We start from the raw sequence: 22944 nt of genomic DNA on the forward strand, positions 1-22944 counted from the left end.
CGGGCGACTGTCTGTGTGGAGTTTGCACATTCTCCCCGTGTTTGCGTGGGTTTCCTCCGGGTGCTCCGGTTTCTCCCACAGTCCAAAGATGTGCGGGTTAGGTTGATTGGCTATGATAAATTGACCCTTAGTGTTAGGGGGATTAAATACATGGGGTTACGGGGATAGGGTGGGATATGTGTTGGTGTAGGGGTTACGGGAATCGGGTGGGATATGTGTCGGTGCAGGCTCGATGGGCCGAAATGGCCTCTATCTGCACTGTGGGGTTTCTGTGATTTCTGTGAAGTGTTCCAACAGGGACTGGGAACACTGAGAGGAATTAAGGCAAAAATCAAGATTGCAGAACATGCAAACCCAAAATTTTTCAAAGCCAGACCTTATGCGATACGACCTGCTGTGGAAGCTGAGCTGGAAGGGCTTGAACGTTCAGGAGTACTGTCTAAGGTGGACTGGAGTGAGTGGGCCACGCCCATTGTTCCTGTCATGAAGCGTTCATCGAGTAACAAGCCAGGGGAACCGGGGAAGGTCCGCATCTGTGGAGACTTCAAGATCACAGTTAATCTGGTGCTTCACACGGTGCAATATCCGCTTCCGCGGATTGAGGATATCTTTGCTTCATTGTCTGGCGGGAAACACTTCACCAAGATAGACCTGGCGCAAGCGTACTTACAGATGGAAGTTGAGGAAGAGTCGCGCCAGTATCTCACAATCAACACGCACAGAGGCTTGTATCGATATAATAGACTGGTTTTTGGAGTGGCTTCGGCTCCAGCAATTTGGCAGAGGGCCATGGAGCAGGTATTACAGGGAATTCCAAGCACTCAATGTTACTTGGACGATATCCTGATTACAGGAGATGACGATGAGGAACACCTTGCAAATTTGAAACTGGTGCTCATCAGGTTGAAGGAATATGGCCTTCGAGTTAATCGCCAGAAATGTGAGTTCTTTCAGAAACGGATCTCGTACTGTGGTCATGTCATTGACCAGGAGGGACTGCACAAGTCACCTGACAAGATCGAAGCTGTTGTGAAGGCTCCCGCTCCGGAAAATGTATCCCAGTTGAGGTCGTTCCTAGGGTTGATTAACTATTACCATATGTTTCTGCCAAATCTATCCACGGTGCTGCACCCGCTGAATGCTCTTTTGCAGAAAGAAGTACCATGGAAGTGGAGCGAGGACTTTAAGAAGGCCTTTCGCAAAAGCAAGGCATTGATCACCTCAGAGGAAGTGTTGGCTCACTTCAACCCAACGCTACCTATTCGTTTAGCTTGTGATGCTTCTCCTTATGGTATTGGAGCAGTACTCTCACACAAGTTGCCAAATGGCTCGGAAAGGCCAGTCGCATTTGCATCCAGATCATTGACCTCCGCTGAGCGCAACTATGCTCAGATAGATAGGGAGGCTCTCAGCCTTGTGTGGGGAGTAAAGAAGTTTAATCATTACCTGCAGGGCAAGAAGTTTACACTGCTGACAGACCACCAGCCATTGGTATCCATATTCAACTCTAAAAAGGGCGTTTCCATTATGACAGCGCAAAGGCTACAGAGGTGGTCCCTTTTCCTAGGGGCACACCAATATGACATAGAATACAAAGGATCAAAACAGCATGGGAATGCTGACGGTTTATCGCGCCTACCGTTGCCAACGGTAGAAGAGGCACCTACAGTGGACCCAGTGGAGATGTTCCACTCAACCATAGTGGAATGTCTACCAGTAACAAATTCTACCATTGAAAAGGAAACGAGAAATGACCCGACTCTCTCACGAGTCTACGATTTAACGGTGAAGGGATGGCCAGCACATGGCGAACCACTGTTGCCAGCATTCTCGCAAAGAAGAGAACAGCTGTCAGTGTGCCGAGGAACCTTGATGTGTGGATCCAGAGTGGTGATTCCACCCAAACTCCAGTATAAAGTGCTAAAGGAGCTTCACGAGGGGCATCTGGGTGGAGTGAAAATGAAGAACCTAGCCAGAGCGTTTGTGTGGTGGCCAGGTATCGATGGAGACATCGAAGAAATGACCAAGAGCTGTCTAGGCTGCCAGAAGGTCCAAAACGCCCCACCACAAGCCCCTCTACATCCATGGGAGTGGCCCTCATCTCCATGGCAAAGGGTACATATCGACTTTGCTGGTCCATTTATGGACTCAATGTTCTTAATCGCGGTGGATGCACACTCCAAGTGGCTGGAGGTAATAAAGATGTCCTCCACCACCACGGAAAAAACCATCACAGTATTAAGGACCATATTTGCCAGGAATGGGCTGCCGGAACAGATCTGTTCTGATAATGGACCGCAATTTGTGTCCGAAGAATTCAGGAAGTTCTTAAAAAACAATGGGGTTAAGCACTACACGTCCGCCCCATACCATCCCGCCACCAATGGATTAGCTGAAAGGTTTGTCCAGACCTTCAAGAAGGCCATAAAGGCCATGGGTAATGAAGACATAAATCTACAACATAAGGTAGATAACTTCTTGTTTGCGTACAGGAATGCAACACATGCGGTCACAAACCAAACTCCCGCCATGATGTTTTTCAATAGAAGACTAAGATGCCGGCTGGATTTGATCAAGCCAAACATCAGAAGGGACGTAGAGAACCGGCAATTTCAAGGCATGAATGAAAGGCCAACTAGAACCTTCCAGATAGGTCAACAAGTTTTGGCCCGGGACTACCGTACCGAGAAATGGCAGCCTGGAACTATTTGCACACGACTAGGACCGCTGATGTATACCGTGGACATTGGTGAAAGCATAATAAGGCGCCATGCTGACCAGATCATAGAGTCATCCGAAAAGGGACAACCTACACCACAACTCTATACGCCTAATGATGAAGCAGAGATACCCATAGTATCTACCTCTGATCCGGTGATACTGGAACCAGATGAACTCGACACTGGCATTCAAGCCGAATCGACCTTGCCAAAAGAACCTACTACACCACCGAAAACTACTACACCACTGAGGCGTTATCCGGACCGAGTCAGGAAGCCTCCAGAGAGACTGAATCTGTGAACTGTTTTTACATGAAGTTGTGTATATATGTTATTATGTTATGTTTAATGGGGAATATATACTGTTAAGCTAAAAAGGGAGGATTGTGGTGTATGTAACCGTTCCACCTTTAAGAGAACTATTTTAAGAGATGCACTACTTTATCTTGGCTGCTGTATACTGTAATACCGGTGGTGACCACACCGGTATATAAGTGCTGTGTAATGATTTATTGGGTAGTGCAGCCCTGACCTTCGACTAGTAAAGACCTGTTAAAATTTACTCTTGTGGTCTGTGTAGTAATTCTCACTATAACACACAGACTTAACAACACTTGTCACAGTGCAGAATGCTGGCCGAAACACTGGCCATTTCCTAAATAAGCGTAATTCTGATATCTGGAAAAAAATTCACTTCCCTTTAACAGTCCAAGTGTTGTCATGTGGACAGAACTTACTTCTTGCACACTTTTATCTCGATTTTTCCTCAGCATGACATTCTCTTTCCAGAGAATAAAATCGATTCAATGGTTTGCCTCTTTGCCTTGATGTCTTTACACTTCAATTTTTACACAGGTCCCACCTCTTGTCTGAGGGTAGTCTTAAGTCACTCGCAGTTAAGGACTTTATGAGGAAGTTTTTTTTACCATTCTGCTATTTTCTGTGCCTTTCTCCTGTGTCATTCTTCCTTTGTAAAGAAACCACACACTGACCTGCAAAGAAATGCAAGTCATTCCATTTGCTGCTTAGAGATTTCAGTCAGAATAAACACCCAAACAGCCATATTGTCTTTCTAATCCACCCACCCTGGTACACAGTACTCCAGTTCTTTGTAGACCTCCATGTTATAATGAATCTCCTGCTCATCTGCAGGCCTAATATGGCAGAGCTCAATTCTTTCATTGCGACTGGTCGCCACTGCTATTAGCTCACTGGGGTGCTGTAATCATAAGCTGTGAACATTAACTTAAGCAAGGCTACCAGCTCTCATAAGAGCCACTCGCTCTTCAAAAAGCAATCCCATTAGATAAAAAAGAAATGATTTTAAAGTCGTAAGATTTCCGAGCATTGTTTTTAAATTGAGAGAGCGAGGTGAAAGGTCAAGGCCCCCAGTGCAGGACATCACCAATGTTGAAAAGAGAAGACCTGGTAGATTCAATGGTGCCAAGCATGGTTTTTAAAGGCTGAGCGATTGTAGGAGACAGAAAAGACTAAAAGGAACTAAGGAATACCACAGTTGCTGAGGGGAAAGAAATGTTCAGCATGAAAAAAGAAACCAAGCTTCTTGTCTCCTTCTTTAGCTCGGTGTCAATTTTTGTCTGGTTGTGCTGCTTTGGGACGTTTTACTACGTTAAAGACACTATATAAATATAAGTTGTTGCTGAGATAGTTTCGCAATGAAGGTGTGGGAGGTTCCTTTGGCATCGGTGAGATTGTGAGGCCGAACATGTTGATAAATGAAGAAGGGGTAAGGGTTGGGCCATCAGAGGAAAGATGTGATAGCTCTTGAAAGAAAAAAGTCTTGCAATTATATAGCAGCTTATCTCGTCTCCCATAAATATCCCAGAGAACTCCACATCAAGTGAATTACTTTGAAATCCTCACTGTTGTTATGTAGGCAAACGTGACAACCATTTTGCACCGTTAGATCCCACCAGTAGCCGTGAGATGAATGATCAATGAATCGCTTCCTGGTGGTGTTGGTTGAGGGAGTAATGTTGGTCAGGTCATCAGGAGAATTCTCTGCTCTTCTTTGATTAGCTCCTGGGATCCTTTGCACCCAACTCAACCACCAAATTGCTTCTGCATGGATTCCACATCCATAGCCAGTACGAAGGCAGTGGTGGTGCTGGATTCACTAGCCCTGCCACCCAACCCCACACAATTCCAACTGGTAAAGATTCTACCTTTCACTTTATTGCCAATCCTTCCACTTAAAAATTGGTGCGAGCACTACACTACAAAGAAAGTGCAGCACAAATGGAACAAACAGTTGTTCTAAGTCAAATGAGTCACTGATGGCATGGGGTGACATAAGGGCAGACAGTCCTTCAATTGGCGATATAACTGAAAAATCCCCTTTTGTACTCATGCCAACATTTTTCAGTAAAACTACTGACAGGAATAATTTCAGACAAGTCTTCACACCTGCTGCACCTTTGTGTTATACACTACAACATGCAGTTTACGTTGAATAATCTGTAACTCCACCTTGCACCCCTTTCCCTCTAGATCCAACACACAGCTTGCACATGGAGCCATCAGTAGTGTCAGTGCACTATAACAATGTCCTGCCACTGATACCCACTCAATCATGCTGTAAACATCTGAAGTGTAAAATACAACCCAAGTCACACACAGTACAGCTACCTTTATATTTAAGGTTCTCTTCAGGTTTCTGCAGAAACTCCACGTAAAACTGACTCATTTTTACTGACCACATTATTTTTCAAAGTGGAAGAAAAAACTTCCCGCTAATGATAAAATATTAATCATGATGGATTCACATGGGTTTAGCAGGGAAGGTGCCATTTGATTACTTAGTAAAGTAATAAAGGATAGTATCCGACTGAAAACAAGGGCATATAAAGTAGCCAAATCTAGTGGGAGGATAGAAGATTGGGAAGCATTTAAAAGCCAGCAAACAATAACTAAAAGATTAATTAAGAAAGGGAAGATAGATTATGAAAGTAAACTAGCAAAAAATATAAAAACAGATAGCAAGAGTTTCTACAGCTATATAAAAAGAAAAAGGGTGGCTAAAGTGAACGTTGGTCCCTTAGAGGATGGTACCGGGAAACTAGTGGTGGGGAACATGGAGATGGCAAAGACGCTTGTGGTAAACCACTTTTATCGTTCACTATCGTTACACTATAGTTATCACTGTTATATCGTTACTCTATGGTTATCACTGTTCACACTGTTGTATCACTATACGAGGTCGCCTCTTGTCACGCTGCTATACCTGGGCTGACCACTGCTGACTCCGCCCATGACTCCACCTACCTGCTCAGGTATAAAGGTAGTCGACTGGCTGGCATTCCTCCTTGTTGGATCCGATCACCCACGAGGGTGGGCTCTGTTATTTAGCCAATAAAAACCTATAGTTACTTTCTTAACTCGTCGCTTTTCATTGGATGAATTGATAGGTATATCAATTTTATTGGCTAAATAACAGAGCCCACCCCCGTGGCCCATAAAACGGACCCCCTGGTCGAGAGGGTGGACCTCCTGCACGCCAACCCCCAGTACGCCTATGTGGCATACCCAGACGGGCGGGAGGACACAGTCTCCTTACGAGACCTCGCACCCTCGGGCACTCCGGAGACACCACCTTCACCACCCCCCCACCACCCCCCCAATTCCAGACCAGGTAGACGGCATGCTGGAACCCCACGAGCCTTCTCCGACCACGCAGACACCAGCATTAACACCGGATAATGCAACACCGCCGCTGCGACGATCAGAAAGGCTTACGAGGCCTCCGGACAGACTGACATACCAGAACTGGTAGTACACTTCACCCCGCCGGACTCAAATCTAAACAAGGGGTGAATGTGGTAAACCACTTTTATCGTTCACTATCGTTACACTATAGTTATCACTGTTATATCGTTACTCTATGGTTATCACTGTTCACACTGTTGTATCACTATACGAGGTCGCCTCTTGTCACGCTGTTATACCTGGGCTGACCACTGCTGACTCCGCCCATGACTCCACCTACCTGCCCAGGTATAAAGGTAGTCGACTGGCTGGCATTCCTCCTTGTTGTATCCGATCACCCACGAGGGTGGGCTCTGTTATTTAGCCAATAAAAACCTATAGTTACTTTCTTAACTCGTCGCTTTTCATTGGATGAATTGATAGCTTTATCAACGCTGAACAAATATTTTGTATCAGTCTTTACAGTAGAGGACACTAAAAATACCCCAACACTGGACAAACAGGGGGCAATGGGGGGGGGGGGGGGGAGGAGCTAAAGACAATTAAAATCACTAAGGAGATGGTACTCAGTAAAATAATGGGACTTAAGGCGGATAAATCCCCCGGACCTGATGGCCTACATCCTAGGGTCTTGAGAGAAGTGGCGGTAGGGATTGTGGATGCATTGGTGATTATTTTCCAGAACTCCCTGGACTCAGTAAAGGTCCCGGCAGATTGGAAAACTGCTAATGTAACACCCTTATTTAAGAAGGGAAGTAGACAAAAATCTGGAAACTATAGACCAGTTAGCCTAACATCTGTGGTTGGCAAAATGTTGGAGTCCATTATTAAGGAAACAGTAACAGAGCATTTGGATAAACATAATTTAATAGGACAGAGTCAGCATGGTTTTATGAAGGGGAAGTCATGTTTGACAAATTTGCTCGAATTCTTTGAGGATGTAACATACAGGGTGGATAAAGAGGAACCAGTGGATGTGGTGTATTTGGACTTCCAAAAGGCATTTGACAAGGTTCCACACAAAAGATTACTGATCAAGATAAGAAATCACAGGATTGGGGGTAATATACTGGCATGGGTGGAAGATTGGCTATCTAACAGAAAACAAAGAGTTGGGATAAATGGTTCATTCTCGGGCTGGCAATCAGTAACTAGTGGTGTTCCGCAGGGGTCAGTGCTGGGACCCCAACTCTTTACAATCGATAGTAATATAGTAACGATTTGGAGGAAGGGACCGAGTGCAACATATCCAAGTTTGCCGACGATACAAAGATGGGAGGGAAAGCAATGAGTGAGGATGACATAAAAAACCTGCAAAAGGACATAGACAGGCTAAGTGAGTGGGCAGAGATTTGGCAGATGCAATATAATGTTGGAAAGTGTGAGGTTATGCACTTTGGCAGAAAAAAATCAAAGAGCAAGTTATTATCTAAATGGAGAGAAACTGCAAAGTGCTACAGTACAAAGGGATCTGGGGGTCCTGGTGCATGAAACACAAAAAGTTAGTATGCAGGTGCAGCAGGTGATCAGGAAGGCCAATGGAATCTTGGCTTTTATTGCAAGGGGGATGGAGTACAAAAACAGGGAAGTCTTGCTGCAGTTATACAGGGTATTGGTGAGGCCACACCTGGAATACTGCGTGCAGTTTTGGTTTCCATATTTAAGAAAAGATATACTTGCTCTCAAGGCGGTTCAGAGAAGGTTCACTTGGTTGATTCTGGAGATGAAGGGGTTGACGTATGAGGAAAGGTTGAGTAGGTTGGGACTCTACTCATTGGAATTCAGAAGAATGAGAGGCGATCTTATCGAAACATATAAGATTGTGAGGGTGCTTGATCGGGTGGATGCGGGGAGGATGTTTCCACTGATGGGTGAGACTAGAACTAGGGGGCATAATCTAAGAATAAGGGGCTGCCCTTTCAAAACTGAGATGAGGAGAAACTTCTTCACTCAGAGGGTAGTAAATCTATGGAATTTGCTACCCCAGAGAGCTGTGGAAGCTGCAACGTTAAATAAATTTAAAATGGAGATAGACAGTTTCCTAGCAGATAAGGGAATTAGGGGTTACGGGGAGTGGGCAGCGAAGTGGACGTGAGTCTAGATCCAGATCAGCCATGATCCTATTGAATGGCGGAGCAGGCCCGAGGGGCCGTATGGCCTACTCCTGCTCCTACTTCTTATGTTCTTATAAACCTTGTTGACTGATTTGAGCAAGTACCAAGTGAAATAAATAGTAGAACTCCCTATGATGTAACTTATTATCCAGGGAAGGACATGGAAATGGACTTAAAAAATGGAGAACACAGCGTACTCAAGGGGACAGGGACGTCATGTCAGAGTCCACATGGATATGATCTACATAAACGACTTGGATGACTAACCTAACTGTAAGCTTGTCGAATTTAAGGATGACACAAAAATTGGTCAGCGGTCGATACAGCAAAAGATTTGCAAAATCATTTAGATCACCGATGCAATTGGTCAGATATATGGCCAATGATTGATGGATATAAAATGTGATGTCAAAAAACTGTGGGGACATAAGCTTACAGTGAATGGAACTGAATTAGTAAACCTTAGAGGGGGACTAGGAGTAATAGCACACATTACACTTTCAAGCAATTGAAACATTGGGAACAAATATAAAAGCTAAAACAGAACCCTAGGATATTGAGGTGGATCAGTGGACTTTAAGTGTACAGACATTATGCTGCGCTTTTACAATGCACTGGCCAGAACAAAATTACAAAACCATTTGCAGTTTTAGTCACCACCTCACAAAGATATGGATCGGAGAGCATGCATGAAGAACTGGGAGACTGGTCCCAGTGTAAAGGGATGAGCTTTAAACGAGGGCTCGAGTTCAATCTTTAGACTCTAGGAAGAAGGACATTGAGGGGACATCTCATCAAAGTATATAAATAATTAAATGGCACAAGAAAAGTTTAAACTCATATTATTAATGCAAATTAATGTATGAAAGGAGGGTAAGAGGATGGAATTGGAAATAAGTAAATTTAGCATAGGGACAAATGAAAAATGTCTTCCTAAAAAGAGTCAAATCTGGGCAACGCTCTCAGTCCAGGTAAAAACCATAGGATTAGTGACAATCTGATGAGATGCAATGATGTGGACTTAAGAGATCAGAGGGACCCACTGAGAAGGGACAAAATGTCTTTTCTCATCCCTGTTATGACATTATCATCTCGTTTTATTGAGTCATTACAAATAAAGGGCAGCACGGTGGCATAGTGGTTAGCACTGTTGCCTCACAGCGCCTGGGACCCGGGTTCAATATCCGGCCTCAGGTGACTGTGTGGAGTTTGCACATTCTCCCCGTGTTTGCGTGGGTTTCCTCCGGGTGCTCCGGTTTCCTCCCACAGTCCAAAGATGTGCGGGTTAGGTTGATTGGCTATGATAAAATTGGCCCTTAGTGTTAGGGGGGATTAAATACGTGGGGTTACGGGGTTACGGGGATAGGGCTTGGGTGGGATGGCTGTCGGTGTAGGGACTGGGTGCTAGGGTTTGGATGATCAGCCATGATCTCATTGAATGGCGGAGCAGGCTCGAAGGGCCGAATGGCCTACTCCTGCTCCTATCTTCTATGTTTCTATGTTAAAAAAACTAAATCCTGCCCGACACACCTTGGTAAGTTTAACCACAGTTTAATGACTCCTTGGGACAATTCAGCTTCTTTCTGCACCAGCCCTGTCGCAGAGAATAAAGCAGCTATTGTAATATATATGCTGATTATCAGACTTTAGCACAAGTGATAGGGGAAATTTGAATTGTGTTTCAATACCGCTGCACTTTGAAGGTTAGGATACTATCTAGTGCGATCCAATTAAAATGCTGAGGTACAGAATTCTGGTCATTCAAGTGGCTGCAGAAATTTGAAATTCACCTGTGCTCGTGTGATAGCTTTCAGGAATTTTGGAAGTGCGTGTTGTAAACATGAGCACGTGAAGTGGCTCTGGCTCGCTGCCTGATCTAGAGGGCAAACCCCATAGGAAACCTCTGCATTCGATGCTAATGCCAGCACAACTGGTAAAGGCGGCAGCGAGCTCTCGAATTATTTTCCTAGCTGCGTGTCAGCATCAAACTATAGGATAGAGTTCAGGCAGGTGCCATGTCCCAGTTAACAAGGGTGAATTTTAATGCACTGAATTTGTTTCTTTTAAACCCTGCTGTGGAATGCACGGCAAATGTTGAAGAGAGGTTCAGGTTGTATTGAAAACACCGTCAAAATGGGGCACAGAGGCAACTTCTCAGGGACTTAGGAACGGGAGTAGGCCATTCAGCCTCCATAACCTGTTTCATCATTCAATTAGCTCCTGGCTGACCTGTACCTCAACTCCATTTACCCGTCTTTGCTCCAATATTCCTTGATACTCTTACCTAACAAAAATCTATCGACCTCAGTTTTGTAAGTTCCAATTGGTCCAACATCCACAGCCTTTTGGCGGCGAGAGTTCCAGATTTCCATTATCCTTTGTGTGAAAAAGCACTTCCTGATTTCACTTCTGAATGGCCTGGCTCTAATTTTTAGATTATTAAAATTATTCTGGATTTCCCCCCACCAGAAGAAATAGTTTCTCTTTATCTACTCTATCAAATCCTTTTATAATTTTAAACACGTCGATCAGATCACATCTTAATCTTCTATAAAGGGAATACAAGCCCTTTCCTGCCAATTCCCATCCTCTTGCCCACATGGCGACTCTGCATGCGGCACTTTTGGTAAACTATTCAACTATGGGAACATCACAGCTAAGCCGAGTCCTGTCCTCACCTTTTATCCATGCACAGGCACTTCTGGGAGGGGACGGGGTTGGGGGGTTGGTAGGCAGGCAGCTGCTGAATATTGATCAGGAGCAGGATCTCCCTGACATTGACTAGGGGATGCTGAGGCCAATTGCAGTAGCCCTATGGACACCCTGGGCTGCAATCAACTAGCACAGCACAGACTAGGAGTCACACCTGGGGCTGGCCGGGTCTGTATGGTCCAGCTCCTCACTAACCTGACCAGCGAGCTATGGGGTAAACTGATGGACACCTGCCTAAAGTAAGGCCATTGAAGCAAGCCTTCATTTGAATACGGGGAATTGCTGGGTTCACGGTTCCATATAAAGGCTTTGAAGCTGCATCTCATTGTTTTGGATTTGGCACGTCAACTTGGAATGCCACTGAGATCCTAAGACATTGTGACCCGTTAGAAACACGGGCCTTCGCAGCAGCCAGTCTGAATGAGTTCTTGGCAGTTTCACCTTTGGTCTGTGCAGCTGGCTGCGTGCGAGCCACGGCCAGGGGACGTGATGGCACTGATGGAGCACGTAGAAGCACCTTAGGTCAAAGGTGCTTCCAGTAACCTGCTGTTAAACCTGTGTGGACTACAGTGCATGGCTGTGCCGGAGAATATTTCAGAATTTTTGTCCAGACTGTTGTTGGGATATAAAACAAAAAGACTGGAGTGCAAATTCAGAGCTCAATTCGGAGATAGGACTGCAACACTCTACCACTAGTTCACTGGCCTGCGAGCTCTGCAGACCCATCTCCCTGCTAGGATTGGGGAATTTACCCTCGTATTTACTGTCTTTTTCCCAATTCCTTTTGTATTATACTGAATGAAAATGTGTTCATAGGTTAGGCAAACTCTCTCCAATTACTACAAGGTAAAAGCGAGACTAGGATCCCAGTGCAGACCTTACTGAATGTGCAATAATCTATTGCACCCATTTCTGTAGGATTTCACATCGCAATTCCATTCTGCTGAACCACTAGAAACAGTAAACAAAAAATGCCAATCTGCTTGCAGAGTCTGAGTGAGCTGGGCTGGCAGACAGGTATCCGGGCTGGAGCTGCTGAGGAGAGTGAGGCCTAGAAATTCGTCTCGGGCAGTATTGGCACAATACGGGCGGTATTGGATTGGCCGCCCATTATACGCAGCGCCTGATATTCCGTTGACTGCACAATAGAGCTGAGTATCAGGTTCTGCGTCTAACGGGTGGCCGATCTGATGCCGCCCATTTTGTGTCACTGCCCGAGGCGAATTTCTAGGCCGGTTATGTAGTGTATGTACCCGTCTACCTTTAAGAGAACTATTATATGTAACCGTCCACCTTTAAGAGAACTACTTTAGGTGTTGCACTACTTTGTTGGCTTCTGTATACTGTAATACCGACGGTGACCACACCGGTATATAAGTGCTGTGTCAGGATTTATTGGGCAGATTCGCCCTGACCTTCGAATAGTAAAGTCCTGTTTTAAGTTACTCTGGTAGTCTGTGTATTAATTAACTAAACAACCCACAGACTTTACAGGTTACTCCAAGCTTAGAGGCGACAAACACACCCACTGACAACCAGCGAAAGGTTTCTAGAGCTCTACATGGGACAGTAACTGCCACAATTACAACAGACTCGGCTGTTCCTCCCACAGATGTGGTGTTGCTTTACCAAGATTTCACACAGCCGCCTGTAAAGTTGGAAGGAGCCTGACGTAAGAAAACTACTCGGCACTTGGTCTGAGTATTAAACAAGGCTTTAATCAACTGTTTTTCAACATGGAGATCTAGTTGTGTCCTTCACTAGTCCCTGTTAAAGAATGTCCTGAGCAAGCTGGGCCCATGCCCGAGCATTTATACTCTCCCTGGACAGCGCCACCAGCAGGCCGCCCAGTATCATTTCATAAGTCATTTCCACATGAATGACAAGATTCATGTGAGAGCCGAGACAGTTTCAAACCTTCTTGTGGTGGACACGGATAAACACAAAGCAGCCCATAATTCAATTCTCATGGGCACTAAATTGGATGGTTCCCCTACCAAGGCCACAACGGAGCCTAGTGTGGGGTAAGGACATATCACATTGCCAGTGGGCTTCCGAGCGTGAAATTAAGATGCGTTCTTTGGCTAGTGCAGAGGGAAGTTTACTCTCTACCTGGCCAGTGCTAAGTCTGACCAGGGAGCACTTGATGCTGACACTGGATGCAAAAAATAGGCCACGGTTCCATTCCACAATGCTGGCACCCCTTACATTGGCTGTCTGCAAAAAAACACAAACCTTTAAAACTTCACACTTTAGCCTGAGCAGCCTTTAATCTTGCATTACTAAAACTCCCAGGTAAGGTGGCAGACCAGCTATTTTAGTTAATACTCAGGTTGTCTGAACTATTACAGAGTCAGAGACAGGCAAACTTCATGAATTTGCACTCCTGGCACAGATTTACACGATGGGAGCGCATACTGTGAATTTGGGCAAGAACGCATTTCAATTACATCGAATCTACAGCACAGAAACAGGCCATTCAGCCCAATTGGTCTATGACGGTATTTATACTGCTCACAAGCCTCCTCCCACTCTAATTACCTCTTCCCACCCTGCCCTCAGATCCCTCTATTCCCTTCTCCCACATGTATGCTTCAAGACTCCCCATAAATTTGTCAAACTATCTCCTTCAACCACTCCATTTGACAGTGAGTTCCACATTCTCACTACTCTCTGTGTGAAGAAATTCCTCCCAAATTCTTCATCTGATCTGATAGTGGCAATCTTATATTTCACCCTTTCGTTCTGGATTCACCCATGGAACGAAAAATCAGCGGGCTGTGTGCCGGGTGCATGAATCTGCACAGTGGTACTTGGTACGCAGTGAGCACATTAGCCCTTCTAGTGCCTCGTTAAATCACACAGCCGTGCACTACCATGGCTTTGCATATATCTCTCAATTACAGAAATGGGCCAAATTGGGGGAAAAAAGAGGATCTCTATGAAGTAATATTCAACAAGGCAGCTGACGTCATCAACCAGAAGCAACAAAGCCAGGAGTGGGTTCTGGAGGTCAGGTCACATGGTACTTTTTTTACCTGACCGGGTGACATGCAGGATATTCTATTCATACCATGGATGTTTATTGATTAAAGCTGTCGAGAGGTCACATCAGTGAATCTTCTGGCAGACAATGAACAGCAGAGCATGCTTGAACTCCTCCTGCTCAGACACAGTTGTACTTTAGCACTGATGCAATGCAGACTTTCTGGACTTTGCAAAGCTTGGTTTGGGATCCTTAAGTGCAGCTGGGTTCAACTAACTGGTGTTGAGGCAGTCTGCTCTATAACTATTACAATAATCAGACCCAGGCGCTCTGATCTTATCTTATCTCTCATCAGAACAGCCCTGCTACGGGGCCTTGTCCACTCGTTTTCAAAAAATGAAGATCTTTTCTTTTTCTCCATGAGTGTGAAGCTATGTTACTTTTTTTAAGTTTTTAAACCTACGCTCCACACTCCGGGCCCTGCCAAAAGAAGTTAACACGACGCATTCTTCTTGGAAAGGAGTTCACTCTTGGCTGCAGTTTGCCTTTTTTTTTGCCTAATGTTTAGAAATTGTTCCTAGCAAAGCCTTGTACACGAATGGATGGGGGAAAGGTTATCAGAGAGGTGTAGCCAGGCCAATACCATCCCACTTCACACCGTGGAGTCAACAAACTCCAAACACTAGCCACACCGTATCAGTCTGTTTACAGTCCCCCATTCCCATAGATGTACTGCTGTGCAGGACAAGAAAATAATGGCCCTGGGCTTCATTTCCAAAATGTTGCTTTCTGTAAATGCCACACAGCCATGCAAGACTTTCAGAATCTACCGCCATGGTATTTCTCCCGGACCTACAGGTGGTTTAAATGCCAAAGAATGCTGTGGCAGGTAAATCAGATAATCTGCGGGTTATTTTCCTCTTCGCAATCTGGGCGGTAACTTGGCAGAGCTGATTGGTTGTGCCACCCACCCGGTTTTAAATTCCATCAAATTTTCATTCCATCATCACGGTGATAGTCTCAGCTCAGTGGGTAGCTCTCTCACCTCTGAGTCAGAAGGTTGTGGGTTCAAGACCCACTCCAGGGACTTGAGCACATAATCCCCAGTTCAGTGCTGAGGGAGTGCTGCACTGTCGGAGGTGCCGTCTTTCAGATGAGACGTTAAACTGAGGCCCCGTCTCCCCTCTCAGGTGGCCGTAAAAGAATCCCATGGCACTATTTGAAAAAGAGCAGGGGAGTTGTTCTCGGTGTCCTGGGTCAACATTGAGCCCTCAACCAACACCATCAGAAAACAAGTGAATTGCCCATTCCTTTCACTTGCCCACCCCACTGTGGGATCTTGCTGTGCACAATATAGCTGCTCCATTTGCCTACATAATAACATAATAACTGGACTTCAAAAGTTATTTACTGTAGGCGTAGTGTTTTGGGGCCTTTCTGAGAGACTGGATGTGGTGCTATACAAATGTAACTCCTTCCCTTTTTTGTTGTATCAGTCCTCTCCCAAAGTGGCAGCATCAAAGTGGAAATACTGTAGCTGACCACTAGTCAAAATTAAGTCTTTCGGCAATGGAGGGTCAAAGACTGAGCTCTACAGCATCATTTGCAGCAAAAAATATTGTCTTACTGTGTACGCTAAATCCCAACCTACTTTAAAAAAAATTCATTCTCGGAATGTAGACAAGGCCGGCATTTATTGCACATCCTGAGTTGCCCTGAGAAGGTGCTGGTGGGCCGCCTTCTTGAACAGCTAAGCGATTTGAGTGGCTTGCTAGGCCACTTCCGAGGGCAGTTAGGGCTCCACCCTGTTGGTGTGGGACTGGAGTCACGTATAGGCCAGACCAAGTAAGGACAGCAGGTTTCCTTCCCTAAAGAACGTTAGTGAACATCACTTGTTTCAAAACAACAACAACAACAACAACGTGCATTTATATAGCGCCTTTAACATTAAGAAAATGCCCTCGGGCACTTCACAGTTGCGTTATCAGACAAAATTTGACACTGAGCCAGATAAGGAGATATTAGGACTGGTCAAAGAGGTAGATTTAAGAAGCATGTTAAAGGAGGAGAGAGAGGTGGAGAGGTTTAGGGAGGGAAGTCCAGAGCTTAGGGCCTAGGCAGCTGAAGGCTAACAGAGCAAACTCTAGCTCGTGCTCAAATTTAATCAGTACCAAAAAACTCATTTCCAAACCACAGTCGCTAGGCACCACCCATTGGTTTGGCCTCAGGATGTACCCTGAAGCATGTCTGTGTGCGAGATAGGGGACACGTGGCTCTCCCCCGCGGCCCAGTGCTGTGGAAGCTTTAGTACAACGCACTGCACGCCATGCATACAGCTGCTGTTAGACAGCGGCCTGAGAATTCTCTTGTCAAAACAAACCCCGAGCACTCGTCATTTCCTCATTCTTTCAACAGAGTTTGACAATACATAGCCTTACTATCCCTGGGCTGCAGCAAAGCAGCAAAAAAGTGTCTCTTCACTGTTATCTGGGTCAAGCATTCCAATATTATACTGTAACTTATTTGGGAAGCTCTTTGTTTAGATGACGGTGATAAACTGACCATAATAGGCCATTCAGCATCAGAAACAAAAACAAAAGTCAAAACTGCAAGGTTTTCTCAAACTTGGTGCTACAATTCCTGCATGTGATTCCTTTCACTATTTGATTCACATTGGACTGACTTTGCTGCAGATAGATGGTCCAGCATTCATCATTATTGTGCGGGGCAGATGGCATGCGGCATTCATTTTGTTTTTAAGGCCCTTGCCTTGATAGTCTTTAGGTAAAAATAACAAGGATTCTTTTATTATAAAGATTTGAGCAAAAATTTGAAAAAATATGCAGTGCCAGATATTGTCTCATTACAGACTACAGGGGCTAAATTGGATAATCCCCGAAAATAGGCGCTGGGATCGTGATGCGCAATGAACCCACGCCCATTGGTTACAATGCAGGCAGCAGGCCAACTTCATGCTGCCTGCTCATTATAACGATTTCAGCATCCAACCAGCGCTAACCGCGCTGTTCATTGGCCGCCCTGGAGAGTGGCAGTGGCTCCATGGAGCACGAGCCTGCTGTCCTCTCTCAGGATGACAGCGTTCGTCTTCCCACAGTTGCCATTCCGCCAGTGCCCTTGCTGTTGCCTGTCAGCCATCCAGTCTAAACTGCTGCCGCCCAGGCCGAGATGGTGCAGTCCGCACCTTCCAGCCCCAGAGCTGCTCAAGGTCATCCTCCAAGGCCATCTGCTGTGTCCTCCACTGAAAGTCAGCAGCCTTCCACCAGCCATGCTGCAGCCACTGGGGTAATAGGAGCAGTAGGACAGGCAAAGGCACATGGAAGACAGGCACTAAGGGAATGTACAAGGGTGGTTGGTTTACGTTTGTATGCAATATGGCAGGTAAGGTGTGGGGCGGTGGTGAATGGGGAATTGGGGTTGTGGTTACTGGTATCGCACTTGAATTAGTTCTTCACCATCAGCCCAGGCAGAAAGGGGCTGTTTAGGTTGCCTCCTCTCTTCCTCTTCCTCTTCTTCCTCCTCCTCCTCCTCATGCTCCTGCTCCTCAGCTGCTCGTCGTATAGCTGATGGCAAGGGCTGTCCCCTAAAGATAGTGAGGTTGTGTAGCAAGCAAAAGATCAACATGATACTTGACACCCGCTCTGCCGAGTACTGCAGGGCTCCTCCAGAGCAGTCCAGGCAGCGGAAGCATTGTTTCAGTGGTGTGCTCGGTCACATTTCGTGTGGCTGCATGGCTTTCATTGTGTGCATACCGCACACGTGCGAGGGTTGCACACCAGAGTCATCAGCCATGTCATCAGCGGATAGCCCTTGTCGCCCAATAACCACCCTCTGGTTTGCCATGGTGGCTCAAATACAAATGGCACAGCGGACTGCTACAGAATAAAGGCATCATGACTGCTGCCAGGATACCGGGCATTGACCTGCATGATTCGCTGCCTATGGTCACACACCAGCTGGATGTTGAGGGAGTGGAATCCCTTTCAGTTCCAGTGCTTGGCAGAGTTGACATGCAGCAGCCGCAAAGCAATGTGCGTGCAGTCAGTGGCACCCTTGCACCATGGGGAAGCCTGCAATCCCAACAAAGCCGTGTGCTCGCTCCGCCTGCTGCTCTCTGGCAAAAGGCAATGAAATGTAGGCAGCTCTCTTTGAATAGAGAGCCTCAGTGGCCTCCTTTATGTGACAGTGGACAGCAAACTGCGAGATGTTGCAAATATCTCCAGCTACAGCTTGGAAAGATCCAGATGCATCGCCACGGTCACCTTCACAGCCACTGGCAATGCGGTCCTTGCTCTGCTCTGAGGTGGCTGCAGCAGGTGGCAGATTTCAGTGAGGATGTCCTTACTGAAGCGCAGATGTCTCACATATTGTTCCTTGCTGAGGTTCAGGTAGGAGAATAGCTCAGTGAACACCCTGGGTGGATATGGCTTCCTGCTGAGAGCCCGCCTCCCCCTCCTCCTCCTCCCTCTTCTAGCAGTTTGTCCTGCTCTGCGTGGCCTCTGCTCATTCTCCCAGTCATGGTGTACTCCAAGGGAAAGGCCTACTAATGCACCCATGTCTGGGAGCAACTGGTTTGTGCCAAAGATGAAGTCAGGAAAAAGTCCTTCAACACTCCCGGTAGACTTTTGCAACTAGAAAGAACTATGGAAAGTGCCAAACACTTGTAGAATTGTATTAACAGCCAGAAGAAATCAAGCAGCAGCTAACCTGCAAGTAGTTGATGATCCCTTTAAATAGTACAGTGGGGGGGTTGGTCCTTCCGGCTGCTTAACGCGTGTTCAGCCGTGCAAAGTTAAGAGGGGGCGTTGGCTGTAGCGTTGAGCTCCAAAATGGCAGCGCTGGCGTTAAATCAGTATTTCACACTGATTAATGTCATGATCTGCCTGCTCTGCATACTTTTGGCAGGTGTTAGCTGCGCGTGCGCTAACGCCCTCAGCAATATGGCGTCCAACACGATTCGCGGCAGGAGAGTGCGCGCGTGCATCGGATACCATTTTGGTATGTAAACAGCACCTGTAGCACCCAAACAATGGGCGCTACCAATCTCAATTTAACACCCTACATATCATATTAATTTTTTTCATATTTTCCTGTCACAGTTAGACCCCACACACAACCAAATGCTTATTTATAGCAACTGGTGCTCACCTCTTTCTTTTTTATCTCCCTAGGGATCTATACTAATGTGCAAGTATTACCACCACTCCCACAACCGGCCCCCCCCAACTCCAGTGCAGTACTGAGGATGTGCTGCACTGTCAGAGGTGCTGTCTTTCAGGTAAGACGTTAAACCTCAGCTCCGTCTGCCCTCTCAGGTGGACGTAAAAGATCCCATGACACTATTCCCATCAACCAACATCATTAAAACAGATCATCTCATTTAACACATTGCTGTTTGTGGGACCTTGCTGCATTCAAATTGGCTGTTACATTTGCCTACAAAACAACTTCAAAAGTACTTCATTGATTGTGACTTGTCTTCAGGATATAAAAGTCGCTATAAAAATGTTTTTACTTTCTAAAGAAAAAGTCCTCTCAACCTTTAAAATAGCAGCATCTTTGGCCAAGTGAGCAGGCTCCATTGTCACGGGCATACATTATTTACTGATAACTACATGTGACTATCATAATTATAATTGCTCAAAGCAGCACAAAGGAATTGGATGACTGCTATGCATTTATCAAATCATACAGCGCTGCACATATTGCGATATCATGCTGACAGGTGACATTCAATCAAAAAACATAATTTGTTTTAAAGTTTTAATGTTCACCTGCACTATGTGACTAAAACAGTTTCCAACTTACTCCACATATTTGAAGAAGTTTCAAAGTTTCTTCCCCCCCCCCCCCACCCACCAAGTTGCTTCTATTACGAGGTGTTGCTTAGTGTTTGTTAAACAATCTTTTCCTCTGCAGAACAGATGTGATATAATTGCTTAAATCCAATTGAAGTTCATTAACACAAGAAGTGTTATGGAGCAAACTAAAGTGAGCTGGATAAAAATCTTCTCACATCGTTCCCATATTGGGGTTTTTTCTGCGCAAATTGTGCTGGGTTGCTTTGCTCTCAGTTATGCCAACAGTCTCTGCTAACATTCTCCTCATGTTTATTCAGCACACCTGAATGATTAGCTTCATCCTGCCTGCATTCTTCCATCAAAACACTACTTTTTTTTTGTTGCAAAATTTACACAACTCAACCATTCTAACCTGAAGTGAAAGCAGAAGCTGAAGAATACACAATCTAAATACACAGATAACAAGGCTGTTTTATTCATGACCTACAAATATTCAAGGAGGCAATTAAAATGCTAATCCTAACGGCTATTTATCCTTCTCAATAAGCTAAAAACAACTGATAGTAACTTGTTTGTACAGGTAGTGGAGGAATTCTATAGCACTGTATAACAAAAACCTCTCATTCACTGAAATGGGCTCCTTTTTTGTTCCTCTCCATGTTTTCTGTTTTGAGATTGCTGCAAACCCCTTTTTGGAAACAAAACCTTTCTGCTTAAAAGAGCTGGCCTGTTTAGTACCGATTCTCGATCCAATAAAGACGTCGCAGGAAGCTGGCTGTCTGGGCTGCACTGAGTGGGCGATGTTATATCCCCACCGAAATGGGGCAGAGGGGCAATCAGAAAGCTTTAGCAAGCCATCAATACCAGACCGCAGCAAGGAAATGCCAGCATGCAAACAGTAAAGTAAGCAGCTATGCCATGGCTGTGTGTAGCCCTCATCGGTCCGCAGCACATCATTGGAAACACGGGGGCTTGCTGAAAATTGAGACTGCTGAGAGAAATGAGAGCTCGCTGCAAATCCCCCTCTCCCCTAATGGTGCAGCGGGATTATATTTCATTTCCTTCGCTGCCCCTGACCTTGCAGTCCTTGGGATCCGCGAACCTTCCTTAACTGCTCCTGTCTTTGTGTCTGCTGGTCAGTCACCAAACAAGCGAATGGAAGTTGATGCACAAAAAAGCCAAAGATCTCCAAAAAAAAATCAATACATAACACCACAGCTGCGTCTCGGTGTCATTTCAATTCCTTCATTTATTTATTTAAACTTTACTTTCCCAGCACGTTAGAAGATTGGTTTCACTGCACACATTACAAATGACAAATTATTTAAAAAAATTATTAAAGGACGCCATAAAAGCTCATGCACACACATCAGGGAGGTGAAAACACAGTACCTGTTCCACGGTACCACTATCCCTTTACTGTGCTCTCACAAAAACACTTCAAACCTAAAAGAGGAAAAAACTACATAAGGATAAAACTGATCATATAAATTCTCCTTAGCTTAAAATTCTAAAATATCACACAATGAATGCAGACTGCAGCATTACAAACCTGACTGCATACTTCAAAGGTAACAGAAGGCAAATACTGCACTGGTATTTTTTTTCTTTATCAAACTAATATTGTCAGCCATGTTGGAGAAGCTTTGGCTAATTTTCTGCAAACCCCCACCTTTTCCCCTTTCATGAGATCGTGCAAAATAAATGTTCACACATTCCTACTTCAAAGAAAACAGCCAAATAAGAAGCATAAGATCTTACTGGTGCATAAGAATCACTTCAGTCTCTGTATCTCCCTCAGCGTCGCAGAAATCCAGCAAAGTACAATCTGTCTCCTTTCAAACAAATCCTAAAGGGCAGCCATCTTGCTTCCTTCTGCTCCTCTACGAAAGCAGACTAGCCTTCGCATCAATATTCATATGACAGTCTGACATCTATTATCATCACCAACGAAACCCCTATGTTGCTCTTCCCCAGCTCAAAGTGTGGACGTGACTAGCATGTGCTCCGTCCAGTGAGGGCTCTGTCAGGAAGATCAGTTTGCTTGTTTGGGTAGTTGTAAATCATTTCCCTACTAGGTCCTTAAACACAAAGGACCTATGATTTCTAACTGCACAATAGTGAACATTAGTGAGGTTGCATTGAAACTCTGGACTGGAGCACACTGGACAAGGACTGCTCTCTCACCTCTACTGACTCTTGTAACCGAATCCCCTCTGATCAGTCAGTCACCCACCCCCCAAGTCTCTCAGACTGATAAAGAAAAGTCACTTAGGAACCTGACTCTGAAATTCTTTATCCAGTTTTAAAGTTGCAGAGCAGTTTTCTGAGAAGTTCCTGTTTCTTTCCCAGCAATGTTTTACCACTTCCTTTCTTACATCACATACACCGCTTCTAAAACTCCCTCTTTAATTTCCACAGGGACTGTTGTTTGAACTCACTGGCTGCAGGCATGTGTCAGTGTTGTGGTAAAGCTACATTCAGTCCTAAAGCACACTGAGAGTCAGCAAGTTTTTCCACTCATGTCAAGATTCACCTCCCCCCACGCCCCCCCCCCCCCACACACACACACATACGCACACTGGTACAACCCACGTGGATCCGCCGATTAAATCGAACAAACACACACATTCCCCACAGCACCAGGTACTGAGTTTCTGCCAACAAGCAGCATTCCTCCCACTTTGCATCTTGAAGAAAAATGCTTCCATTTCTCTGAAAGCAGTCTTTGTACTTTTATTTAAAACAAGTCAGTGGGTGTGTTTTTCCTGTTTGAGTGTACACTCCTTTTGTAAGTACATTATTGCCAAGCCTTACGCTCGTTCCTGCCTTTAAAATTTCTCTGGCTCTAACAGAACAGGTGGTTT

The 22944-nt window shown here is 45.3% G+C and overlaps 1 protein-coding gene across 2 annotated transcripts in view; it reads right to left on the reverse strand.

Moving 5' to 3' along the window:
* tet2 (tet methylcytosine dioxygenase 2) overlaps positions 1-22587 on the reverse strand; it is a 219431-nt gene extending 196844 nt beyond the window's left edge. The window contains exons 1-2 of one of the 2 annotated variants that reach the window (XM_085982999.1): positions 21839-22587; positions 21470-21523 (exon numbers count right to left, since the gene is read on the reverse strand). The gene's annotated coding sequence lies outside the window, so the exon portion shown is untranslated. The remainder of the gene's footprint in view (positions 1-21469; positions 21524-21838) is intronic. The other variant, XM_085983008.1, reaches the window with a different exon arrangement.
* Positions 22588-22944: the final 357 nt, after the last annotated feature.

This window comes from Somniosus microcephalus, chromosome 1 (assembly GCF_052327205.1).
Source record: "Somniosus microcephalus isolate GS21.2 chromosome 1, FLI_Smic_1.0, whole genome shotgun sequence".
Lineage (NCBI taxonomy): Eukaryota > Metazoa > Chordata > Chondrichthyes > Squaliformes > Somniosidae > Somniosus > Somniosus microcephalus.